This window comes from Tenrec ecaudatus, chromosome 10, assembly GCF_050624435.1.
Source record: "Tenrec ecaudatus isolate mTenEca1 chromosome 10, mTenEca1.hap1, whole genome shotgun sequence".
In the NCBI taxonomy this organism is placed as follows: domain Eukaryota; kingdom Metazoa; phylum Chordata; class Mammalia; order Afrosoricida; family Tenrecidae; genus Tenrec; species Tenrec ecaudatus.
Genome location: NC_134539.1, coordinates 49,525,403 through 49,538,634, shown reverse-complemented (window position 1 = coordinate 49,538,634; position 13,232 = coordinate 49,525,403). Strand labels below are relative to the sequence as shown.

General features: G+C 46.0%; 1 protein-coding gene across 2 annotated transcripts in view; it reads right to left on the bottom strand.

The window, feature by feature from the left end:
- Positions 1-13,232, bottom strand: part of KIAA1958 (KIAA1958 ortholog) — a 171,141-nt gene that overhangs the window by 55,574 nt on the left and 102,335 nt on the right. The window lies entirely within an intron of this gene.

Below are 13,232 nucleotides of genomic sequence, written 5' to 3'. Positions count from 1 at the left end.
CTGGTTCTGTTTCCTTGAACGCCACAGAACCATGCCTACTTGTGATTTTCTAACGCATCACCAGACGTCTATATTTAAAAATGATTACACATCATTCGCGATAAACACTCGCTCTTCTGCAGCAATTCAGGTAAACACAGTCTATAGATATCCTGTCTGTGATCGCAGAGAACCGTGTGAGGTAATGAGTGTCAAAACTATTTCGTATACAAGAGGGCGACGGAGATGAAGCTTTCGAGCTAAAAGAACAACACAATTTGAATTCAGTTATTATATTCAAATGTGAGAAAGTGCAGCCTGCCTCTGGAATACAATCTCTTTTAAAATTCATTCTTCCCATCTCACTACTCTCCGGTGTGGCCTTTCATGAAGCAGAGCGCATCATGAGGTACTGCTGCTGATGGTGGTGATCCTGACACTTCACTGTGCGAGGATCACTCAGGACCAAGATCAGATTGCAGGCTGACAACGTGTAGGTTCGAAGAACCTGCATTTTAACCAGCAACTCTGACTGGCATCTATATATATCCTCTGCAGGAAACCCTACTCCATTTGACTCATTCTTTCATAATGATTAACTTACGGAGAGTTTAAATTAAATTTAGCTGGTTTCACTTCAGTAGTATGTCATTTAAATTTGAGCTCTTCCCATTAACAATGTTTGACCTGAAAAGCTCTTTGTCTGGAAAATGTTTAGTGGGGGTGGGGGAGTAAGACGTTAATTTAATATACCATAAAAAATGAAACCCCCAGCTCTAAAGCCTAAGCAAGCATTCTGCTTGTCCCAGTCATCGAAACCTTTAGCTCACTCCGTTAACTTGCACAGCACAAGTCTTTCTAATTACCACACATCACAATTAAAACAGTGTCTAATAAACTGGATTTTCACTCAAAAAGTGCACCGCTTTCTGTATAACTACATACCTTTATGAATGTTTTAAAATAGCAATTCTAAGGCATAATTACCAAAACCCATATAATTTTTAAAAATGAAATGAACATCCACTAACAAGATGAATTTATAGTCACACTTTCGAGAAGTTGCCTTTATAAAGTTCAAATACACAAACTGAACTTTCTTGTATACTATTTTCTTCCAGTTGAAATTGCTTATATTATTGACAACACATGTATATCTTTCCATCAGAAATCTGAAAGCCGTGGGATGGATTTAACTTCACACACTGGCTTCCGTAACTGTTTATAAGTCACATCAAAGGAGCTGGCACCTGTATTTTGGCTTCTTGGTCAGTTATTGTCATTGCAGTTGTCAAAGTGAGGTCCATGAAAGATTCCCAAGAAATAAGACACCCATCGATAATTTGGGGGGAAATTTTTCTAGTTTTTCAACTTCCAGACGAACATTTTCCTAACTTATTTTTCTCATATGAAGACCGAGTTTGCAGTGTCCACAACCCTAAATGTCCTGCGGTCCATCCTTGAGGGCGCAGGTTCCCAAACTTATTTGGCCTACTGCCCCCTTCTCAGGAAAGAAAAAGAAAAAATTATGTCCCCCTGGCGATTAAAAATGTTTGTACGAGAGCCCACAGTCAAGGATAAAGTGTGGGCATCTGCTTCTGCAGCCCCCCATTGGTCCAGGGTCCCCCATGCGGTGGCACTGCCCACTGTGGGAAGCACTGCTCAATGGTGTACATGACTTCAGAAAGGCAAACAAAATTTAGAGATCAATAAAGGAACCCAGGGAGCTTCCTGTGTCTAACTTACACATCGTTCCGTGTCAGTGAAATGTGCCCTTGGAAACCGTTTGTTCAGCCCTGAGTTGGAGTGGTCTGTATTCTGGCCAGCTGGTGTGGAGAGGGGAGGCTGAGAACAATCGGACCTTGCAGGACGACCAACACGTGCAAGAGCAAGCACATAAATCTATGGCTTAAATTTCGCTCCTGTCTTTCCTACTCAGCATTGCTTTATTGACAAGGTATGTAATACGTAGTATCAAATCACATCACGCAGTATTGATTCCAGTACAGCCACTCTCCTCATCTGCACTATAGGATATTCAGTATTTTCAATCTCCTCTTGATGAAAACAAAAAAAGGTGACAATCTCTGAATGTCAGTTTTTAAGTGAGTAGCGAGTATGGACAGCCCAACTACCTACCCCCCTGCTTCCGACCCTGCACATCCTTCTGAGGGTCATGTGAGCAGCCGCTGAAGGAGCAGCTCAGTGCAGAGTGCCTGCACCCTTCACTTGCCGGGGTTCCCTGGACCAGGCAGCGTGTCTGTAGCTCACAGCTGACTGACCGTCAGCATCTCTTCACCTCAGCTCTCAGCTTGGCCTTGTCTCCCAGCCTTTCCCTCTTCTCTACTTGGCCACAAGCTTAGTCAAGGAAGAGCCATTTGCACCTCTAGGAAAAATAAAGCTAAAGGAACAAATGCCACACGATCATAGTCCTTTCTAACAGCCCAGGGAGCTTGTTCGTTTTGCTGAACGTGGGGGAGGAAATGGCTTTAAAATCAACCGAGAAGAAGACATTTCTCAGCTAATAGAACAAGGAAGACCAGGAGATCATTAAAAAAAAACAAAACAACATAGCATTGTTACAATTGTGTCACTTTTTTCTCTAGTTTTAAAAAACATTCTGATCGCTCTCTTTTAAAAACTCTTTATTGTGGATAACACGCATACAAGAAAGTAGACTGGTCGTAAGGAAATGAACTTACTTTCACGTTTGGAGACCTGTGTATGCAGCATGTGATGAAGAACAATATCATCACCAGTATCTCAGAAGCATTCCTCATGCCCCTCCTTCCAGTCTCTACGTCCCACCAAGAATGTCTGCTACCCCCACTTTAGACAGCAGAGGCTCATCTGGATGTGCACGACTGGATTCTTAGAGGATGGGAACGTTTGGGTCTGGCTGCTGCCGCTTGACCCCTCTGTTGGTGTGCTTCAGCCACAGTGCAGTGAGCAGCTGGGGACTGCATCGGGACGTCTCTGTTCTGTCCTCTCCAAGCAAGAACTCTACGAATGCTCCCTGGGTGCTTTCCGACCACACGGCAGCCTACTGTACGAAGAAGGAGTATATTCCTGGATACTGTGGCACATACCCACAAACCAGCGGTCAGCTTCCAGGGACCTTGTTTACACAGCTGTGGTGAGACGCAGAGCATGTGTTCTCTGTAGCACTGTTGCTCCTCTAAGGCTGACAAGAAGCAGTTTTCCCCAACCACCCCTCCCCACAAATAATAATTTTCAATTTTCTCAGGAGAAACAGGTAAGTGGTGAAACAGGCAAACAGACTGAATGAGCCACTGTTACTTATGGGAGAAAACAGAAAGAAAGACATGCACTGACATGGGTAAAATGGTCTTAAGAAGGAGGTTGTGTTTAGTAACAAAGTCTCCAAGTAGAACGTGGGTAAAACCCCATAGGCCTTAGAAAGCTGAATGAAGACGGAGTGGCAGTCAAAAACACACCCGTACATATTGATTTCCTAAAGCACAGCAAGTGCTTAACAATTAAAATGAAGTTTTACAGATGGAGAATGAGCAGGCACCAGAATAGCATCTCCTGTGCCTCCCCGGAGCGCAAACACTGACAGTCCAGTCAACGAGTGTGCCCTGACCACCCAACGCATGCAAGGTAGGATGCGTCCCTGTAAAATCTACCCTTTCTCCCGTCGGTGCCTTCACCACCCACCCACTGGCCAAAGCCTGGAACCTGAGCCCCGCCCTTGACATTTGCTCTCCCTCTCTTCCTCATCTAAGCAATCATCAAGTTCTGCTTTCAGCACGCTTGCCCAGGGACCAGTTCAAGTGGAGAAGCGTTTAAGAACACTGACTATCCAGAGAGGAGAATGATGTAAACGGGTCTTGCTTTTGTGGAAGGTACTAGCTACGAGTAGTAATCCTTAATAGACACACTAGGACAGACAGCTGTGAAGAAAAGCGACAGGACAGTATGAAAAAAGATCCACCACCCACCTAAGGAGGAGCGTCCCAGGAAGGCCTTCCCCTGGTACCCGAAAGATGACTGCAGGGGAAAGTGGGGTGGCTGATGCATGCGTCTGGAGGGGAGTGAGCGGGACGGAGAGTGGGATCAGAGGAGACGGGGGAGCGGGTTGGGGCCACATGACAAGGGGCCTATGAGCCACTTCACAATAGGACTCATGGGCCTTACTAGCGATGTTATTGTAGCCTAAGAAAACAAGCTTGAAGCTACACGGTCAGATGTGCTCTCTTAGGATATAAATCTACTCCCATGCTAAGACAACTTTCTATAAGCTCTGCCTCCTGTAAGCAAGTCTCTCCTTTTTCCTTTTCCTAAAAATGAAGGGCAGGAGCTGTGTGCATGTCTGGATGGCCTGGTGCAAATACCCCAGGTAATGAAATGACCCATCATCTGAACTGGATGCAGGAGACGAAGGCATTAGGTCAGAACCAGCGGGAACAAGAGGATATACAAAGTCAGTCCCATACCCTACAACCCAACCCTAAAAAAAAACGGGGGGATATATGGGGAAAGATGCTAGAGTCTGACGGAGTATATGATGGAACTTTGAGCTAATCTCGTCTGGATGTTAAGAACCAGGAGACATTGGTGTATACGTGGACTATGCTCACATGGTCCTGCTGTTACCGGAGCCAGCTTCCAATCCAAGGTCCTTTCCCTGCTCAGTAACAACACAAAGCAGTGACAAGCTTGCCACGCGAGCAAAACAATCCACTAGAGCAGTGTTTCTCCATCTTTCTACCTCATGCCGGGACCCTTTCAGACAGTTCCTCGTGCTGTGGTGACCCCCAACCACAACATTATTTTCATTGCTACTTTATAACTGTCATTTTGCTACTGTTATGAATCATCAAGTAAATATCTGATATGCAGGATGTATTTTCATTGTTACAAACTGAATATAGTTAAAGCATAGCGATTAATTATAAAAATATGCAATTAAATATTGTGAAATGTTTATTTCTAATGACAAATAAATGAAGTTTTGTCTGGAAGCATAGGGTAGCCTGGGTAACAGTCTTCACGCAGGGCACTTGTCGGGGGGCGTGTCTACATGTGGGCGGACCCGCATGAGAGGAGCAGTGTCTGGGTTCCTAAGACCATCGGAAATACGTGGTTTCATGATAGTTAAGCGACCCCTGTGGAAGCGTTGTTTGACCCCCCAAAGGGGTTGAGACCCACAGGTTGAGAAGCGCTGGATTAGAGAGAGCAGTACCCTTCAGGGAAGACGTGAAAAGCATTCATCGGATAGAAGAACATCCTGCAAGGGAAGACATGGACGAGCCTAAGGCAACACAGACTGTGTCTCCAGACAGAGGAAAAGGAGGGTTTTCAGTGGACTGTAGGTGGGAAGAATATTCATTCATGAAAAGAGATGGAGAATTCTAGGAATTTCGTGAGTAGGATGATGGGGAAGAGAGGGGTATTTACCCCTGTCAAGAGTTAGTCTCAGAAACTCACAGGGGCAGGTCTAACCTGTCCTATGGGGTCGCTCTGAGTTGGCATCCACTCAATGGTAGTGAGTGTGGGGTTTTGGGTGGGGTTATGGTTACTGGACGTGGACATAACAGGTATTCAAGATGGGGATTGTGGCAAAGGCTTCTGGGTGGGGTATCATCACTTATTATGGGGTGATGTGCATGCGCTGGGCAGGTGGTACCTCGGGTTCTATCCTCTGCCCAGGTGCTCTTTGCGCTTGGGTTCAACTTGAGGTCACAGGTTTCTGGTCCACTCTTGCTCCTGTATCCAATCAGAACTGGCCAAATGCTGACTGCTGCAGGCAAAAGAGTGGAACTAAAAATGATGTAGGCTACTGTACTAGGCCACAGCTTAACGTTAACTGGGTCAGGTGTGGGATGGTCCATCTGCGTTGGTCTGGGGAAATTCCTTAAAGTCACCCAAACTTGGAAATATGGAGATAGAAGGTTCCTGTTTCACTGCCATGTTTATTTCATTACATTTCACACATTGCTTTGGGGATGTGACCTCCCTGAGGAGAAAGAAACACTGAGCTACAGGCTGAGTAAAGTTCTGAAGCAGTCAGCTTGTCTATACTTAATTACACAGTCTCCATGTCTTCATGGAGTTCAGTTATTTCCCATGGATCTTTCATCCGAGTCTCAAGTGCGCAGCATCATGGCACATCACAGCTACCCACTAAATGCATGAAGACGGACTGAGTCAATACATGAACTGCCCAAAGAATCGTAAGGCTGAGAATCTGTGTGCAGCCACGCCCCAATCTGAGCGTAACAGGAAAGGAAGGACTTCTAGACATGGGTGGCTTTCAAAATGCTTTTAAACATGTCTGTCTCCCTCCTGAACGTCTCACTTACGTTAGTTCACTTCTGCCTGGACACTGAGGCAGCAGCGTTTCGAGGGTAGAGTATTCCCTCATGTGTCTGCCGTGATGCGACACAGGCTTCAGTGGCACTTCCAGGCTGTAAGAGCCATCTGGAGACACACATCTGAACATCGCTCAATGAAAGCTGATTTCACACGTGTCCGATCCACACAACCGATCATGGGGAAGATACACAGTGGAGCATTTTTCCCTCTTACACATGGGGTCACTCTGAGCTGGGTGACTTGATAGCACTCGACAACCGCCGGTATGCCATACCTTGCTCATTGCTACTTGCTACCATTGCGTCATGACTACAGACCTGATTATAAATAGGGAGGAACAGCAATTTTCTACGTAGAAAGGTTTATGTGACTTGGTTCTCTGGAACTTGTTTATGGCTTGTACAAGACTCCACTTAAAACTTAAGTTTAGACTCCTCAAAAAACAAAACAAAATAAGCCATCCCCTAAAACCCAGGAGAGTGAAACGGGCCTTCAGCCACTGTAGCCAACAGATGGCAAGGCTTTAGGTTACTGCTTTCCAAAAGACCAGAGACCTAGAGAACGAGCCCCACCAGCAGGGGCTCAGCAATGTTTACCCACAGCCGGTGTCGAGTTTTCAGGCACACAGTTTTCTGTACTTATTTACATAACATCCATGCCCCGTTAAGTCAATTATTTCCTCCCTCGTTAGCAGACAGTATGGAAAACCACATAATTAGTGCAGTGTCTTATGTCCTCATTTAATTTGAGGAGATTTATGTTAAGATTTAAATTCAGATGCATTTGCTCCATTGCTGCAGCACCCACTTAAAAAAGCAAACCTGGCGATCACATCTCTTTGGTGATTTTATTAAAGCAATACATCTGAAGCAATAACCCATATTTCCTGATGTTTAACTTCTTTATTATTTTCATTTAAAGTGTTTTTCTCCCTCTAGCTTTTCACTTGACAGGATGAAGAAAGACAAAGAAAGAGAAGAAAAAATCTGGTGAGTAGATTTTCACTTTATATTCTCCAACCAGCATTTGTGAGTGGCCACCGAGCCCCCAGCATTTCAAGAAGAGCCACTGTGGGATACAGTCAAAGCCAGGACCACAACGGTTGTGAAGACTACATCACGGCTAGAGAGATGACGAACACACACCACTAGTTTGAAAGATCCCGCAATTGGGCACTGAGTTACGTGGCACGGGCACCAGGTCCAATAGGAATCCCTGGGGTGCATTGGAGAAGAGAAACATCAGCAGAGCTGAGCGGAGCTGGAGCTCCTTTCCATGAAGGAACTTGAATTTGGTTAGGTTTTAAAACATAGGAGCCATGTGGTCAGGAAGGGCAGAAAGGTAAGGCAAATGTTCTGGGAAGGAATTACACATCCAGATGGGAAAGAGTTTGGCTTGTACTCATGAAGAGTATAAATCCCATCCTGGTCTGGGGCTTGGGGAAGAACTGAAGCAGAAACTAAAGTGAGGTCAGTGGGGTGGCCACAAGGAGGGTCTTATATCGTAATTATGAATAGACCTACCAAGAAGAAGAGACTGGGCCCTAGTCACTGAGCCACCACCGAGGACTCAGCAGCCTCCCCCTCAAGCCCACTCACTTCCCCACGCTCCGTCCCCGCTGCCCGCCTTCCCCACCGCGGAGAAGGAATCGTATCGTGTGTCCGCCCTCCAGAACCTCCACTCTTTCCACCCCTTTGCTGATGCACGTAAGGGTGAGGCCCTGCTGCCCGCGGGGACAGAGGATGATGTGCAAATGAGAACGCAATAGCACAACGGCAGAAAGACCCGTACCACTGTCCCAGGGATTGCTGACGACTACGACAAAAAGAAAGTGGGGAAGGCATTTAAGAAATCTGCCTGCAACGGCCTGTGATGGAGCAACCAGACTATGGAGCAGTGGTTCAGCTGCAGGGTGACCAGCGCAGGAACACAGGCCCGTTCCTTGTAAAGATGAGACTGGCTAAGGGCGACCAGCTGAAGGTTCATGGGTTTAAGTGCTTGCAGCTCACGGAAGCGTAAGTGTGGATTTCCTTGCAAAGAGCAGAAAGTTCCCTCGGTCCCCCGTCACAGGTGTAAAACCTCGCAGCTTGTATGATGTGACCGTTGGAGTCCAGTTTTAACGTGGACCTAGTGCCCCTCCTCCATGCTAGAAACTGAAAGCAGCCATAAAAAAAGAAGAGACTGAATATGCGAAGTGGAAACAACCTCTAAATGCCACAGTTGGAGAAACTTGCCTTTAAAAAGAAAAAACAACAAAACACCCGGCTTCCACCTGTGACATTCATTAGTCCTTGGGGCTGTTACTAGAGCCCCATGTCCCAGCTACCACCATGGGATATGCGCCGCTTAGTTGGCAAGCAGCGCTTTCTGTGCAGTGGCCCTGAGGGCCACCGAGTGGGGTTCCACGGCTGTTCCCAGGGTTGGGAACGACGCCCGAGAAGCAGCGGCACTCGACAGATTCAGCTGGACTTCAGATGAACCACACCTGCTGCGGTAGTTTCAGATAGCATTTAAGGAAAAAAATTTAAAAATCAAGGCATAAAGCTAAATTAGGGGCCTCAAGGTCAGAATTCCAGTCATCTTCCTCTGTGTAAGGAGTCCTGGTGGTGCAATGGGTAAAGCACTCAGTAGAAAGGTCGGTGGATTGAGCCCAGCAGCTGTTTTCCTGGCACAGAAAGATATGGTAGCATGTTTCGATCCATAGCCTTGGAAACCCGCCAGGGCAATTCTACCAGGTCTTACAGGGCTACGGGGTGGCTATGAATTGGGACAGATTTGGGGCAGTGGTAGGCAGTAGTTTCGCCTGCGTTATGGCTCTTCAGAGGTAGCGGGGGGCACGGCATGTGAGGTGGCGGTCTGCAATAAAGGTATGAAATGAATTCTGCGGCCACCGGCAGCTTTCTTCACGACTGTGGCATCACAGTTCAGAGCGTGGCTGCCACCCAGTCACTCCACAGCAGGAAGGCTTGGTCATCTACGAAGGGGTACTGTACTCAAAAAAAACCTGGAACCTTTGTTCCCCAAAGCTATGTCTTTTTATAAAACAACCTTACCACCTTCAAAGGAGTCTCCATTACACTTACTACATTGGTCAAATCTGCGCTTCCATTCTTGGAGACATTTTTCAAACCTATCTGTTTGGTGCTGACAGCACCTCCCTCGCGTTTTTCTTCACCTCTTCTACATCATCAAATTGTTGGCCTTTCATGTCCCTCTGCATCCATGGAAACAAAAAGAAATTGCACAGAGCGAGGTCAGGTGAGTCAGGTGCATGCCTGGTGCAAGAGAGGCATGCTGTTTTTGCAAAGAGCTGGTGTGCAAAAACAAATGAGCACCGTCTTCAACTTTGATTGCACTTGATGACCATTTTTGGGTGAGGTGATGATGTGTCTCCCACTGGCTTGATTGATGTTTGCCTTCAGGGTTGTAAGAATAGCACCGTGTCTCGTCACCAGTAATGACCTTGGGGGAAAAGTCAGGGTCACTTTGGAGCTGTTCTTTCAAAGCACAGCATGTTCGCAGTGACCCTTCTCATTTCCATGTATTCCGCTAAAATTCACCAACCGAGCTTCAATATAGTCCAGGTAACTCCCCATCTCTTCAGTGGCCCCTTGTCAGTCTTGGAGCACCAGTGCATGAACTCTGTGGACATGTTTGTCCTTTTGGAAGGTGACTGACGTCCTGAATGAGGTTTGTCATCAATCGACATTTCACCTTTTGGGAGCCGAGAAAGCCACTCCCACACTTGAGTTTCCCTCTCGCGCTGCTCTCGTAAGCCGTGCGTGGCCTGACAGCAATGTCTCAGCAGGAAACGAAACTGCACAGCGGCTCTCAAGTTGGCCATTACACGCACACACACACACAACAACAACAAAACATGGTTTGAGCAAGACTGCTTTAAAGAAAAAAAAGTCAGTGACCAGAGAGCACCTTCCCAGGTGACACCCCTGGGTGCAGTAACTGGGAACAAGTTCCGTGATGCTCGCCTAGTGGGGGAAAACGTGTACTAGGGAAGCTACACCCAGCGGAGCTTCTCTCCACCTTATTTGTGTGTGTGTGTGTGTGTGTGTGTGTGGTGGGGTACTCCCTAGTACTTCTATTAAAATTGCATCCCTGCAAACTCTACAGGAAGTTCTACTGTCACAGAGGGTCGATTTGAGTTGGAATCAACTTGACAGCACCCAACAACTAACAACAAATACAAAACAAAAAGCCACTCACTGTCGTGGAGTAGATGCCTACGCATAGTAATCCTGTAAAACAGACCTGTGAGTTTGCGAGACTATAAATGTTTATGGGAGTAGAAAGCCCTGTCCTTCTCCCAAGGAGCAGCAGGGGTGGTTTTGAAGTGCGGCCCTTGCAGATCACAGCTCGACCCAAAACCACTACACCACCAGGGCTCCTTCCAAAAACTGAAACAAGGACCTATCAGCCTTTACACCATTGCTAGTGGATAGCAATACCAATACTTATTTTCAGAACATGGAAAGAGCAATCAATAACTCAACCAAAGCCTATATGAGAGTATGACAATAAAAATCCAGAGATAATCCCTTTCCCCAACCCACGACTTCTGTTTACAGTGGGATTACATTGTTTATTTGGTACTTACTTTTTCCATGGACATATACATTTGAAAGAAATTAAGTTTTCTTATGATTCTAGGAAAATAATCTTAGTGTTAGTAAAAAATAAATAAAAACACTCACTGGCTGAAAATCTTAGAAAATACTAAACCCACTGCCAGAGTGGATTCTGCCTTACAGCCCCCGCAGAAAATAAGACGGCTCTAATCCTGTCTGTCAGACATTGCACAATTTCCATTTGCCGGCGCTCACCTTCCACTTTTGAAAACAGCAACCGGCCCTGACCTCTACAATTTAATGAGGGGAAGAAATAAAGATATATTGGGGGTGGGTTAGGGGGAAGATGGAAGGAAAACAAACTGAGATAAGCTTAGCTACCATAACAAGTCAGTGCCCTTTTTCCTCTTTTGAACGTCCAACTCCATGCAGAGTTTACGCCCTCTCCTAGAAATGTAAAGTGCAATTTATTTAGGATTGTTAACATCACTAATTGAGGCTGTATTTGTATGCTACTGTAGCTAACTGACCAGCAAATTATGTTTATGCTTGGCCGATCTTTTCCAATAGTGGGCATAAAACACATTTCTTACCTGTGTATTCGGAAGCATTAAAATGTAGAACAATATAGCAGTTAATCCAGTATGGTTTTTTGATAGTATTTTTCAGTGTAGCAGAAATTGCTTATTGTATATGACTTTAATGCCTCTGGAGAATTTTCTCCTTAATAAAAATTTAGCAACCAGAAATAAGAGTACAAAAAATATCTGTATTTATTAAACAGACAAATGAAAAGCTACCTCCTCTTTCTCATCCATAATCACTGTTGTCTCAGTGCATTAATTAAACCAGGCTGAAGCGCTCTAGATGTTGGGGTGACCCATACACGTGAAAGGACGGCAGACACTAGCCTCCGTCACAAGAAACAATTACTACGATCTACAAGGAAGAGTGCCCCGATGGCATGGTGGGTTAGCGCTGGGCTGGAAACCACAGGGTCAGGTCGACAGCGCAGTGCAGACCAACCAGCAGCTCTGCTGGACAAAGATGAGCCTTTCGGTCTCGTAAAGAGTCAGTCTCAGAAAGCCACAGGGGCAGGTCTACCCTGTCCTACCGGGTTGCTACGAATCAGAATTCACTCAAATGGCACTGAATTTGGTTTTTATAGGGTCTTGGTGGGGCTGTGGGTTACGCGTTGGGGTATTAATAACAAGATTGGCAGAAGAATAAGGCTTATCTGCTCCCATTCAGATTTACATCCTTAGAGACCCTGTACAGAGTCACTAAGAGTCTAAATGGACTTGATGACAGTAGACGTGTGTGTGTGTGTGTGTGTGTGTGTGTGTGTGTGTGTGTGTGTGTAAGTAATAGGGTCCAAACCAAAAAGCTCTTTGCTGTTAAATTGATGGAACCTCTGCAGGACAGAGCAGAATTGCTCCCTAGGATTCCGAAGACTATAAATCTTTAAGGGGCAGCCTGCCTATCTTTCTCTAGTAGTTGGTGGGTTTGAACCACCGCCACCTTTTGGTGTAGGCCAACCCTGATCTATTGTACTACCAAGACGCCTTCTGCAAGACCCCAAGGATCTGAAGTTTTAACAAGTCTCTTTAGACCGTTCAGGTGTGATCCAGCCTTGCTCACTTTGAAAACGGCACCTCTCCTTTTCCTTCCCTGAGTGGCTAGGAGCCGACTCTTCTGTCAAACTCGAGGGAGCCCCGCTGGAAGCCCACATCCAGTGCCCGTCTCCCACTGCTGTGGCCCACCGTGGTGACAGCACAGCTCGCCCTGTTGGGAACAATGATGTTATGGCTTTTTTTTCCCCATGCACAATACCTTGCTTGATAAATAAGTGACCCCCCCCCAAAATGAAAAGAATTTAAAGAATGATTTCCCTCTGAAATCCACCAGATTCAGACTCCCCTGACCCAAGTTCTCGTAAAGTATTCTTACGAAGTTCATCACTTCTTTTGCAATTGCCAAGGACCACTTTTTAAGTCTTAGCTTACCCGAGCCCTTTCAGGGCACGTGACACAGGTGTAGGAAAGCAGTAAATGTTCACTGGCTCCGACCCAGCTACTGACTTCCTGGGTTCAGGTTCCAGCAGAGCTTCATTAGTTATGTGAATCTAAACAAGCCTGAACCTAAGTCTGTTTTTTCATAATAATTGTGCTATCTTTTAAGAGCTGCATGAAAACGTAAGGAGACAAGAAAGTCAGCCACTTAGCATGGTTCCTGAGCACGCCAGTCATCTAGTTCAACCCTTTCCCTCCAACCTCTCAACAACACAGGAAAAAGAATGAGAAACCTGCCACTCCTTAGAAATTGGTC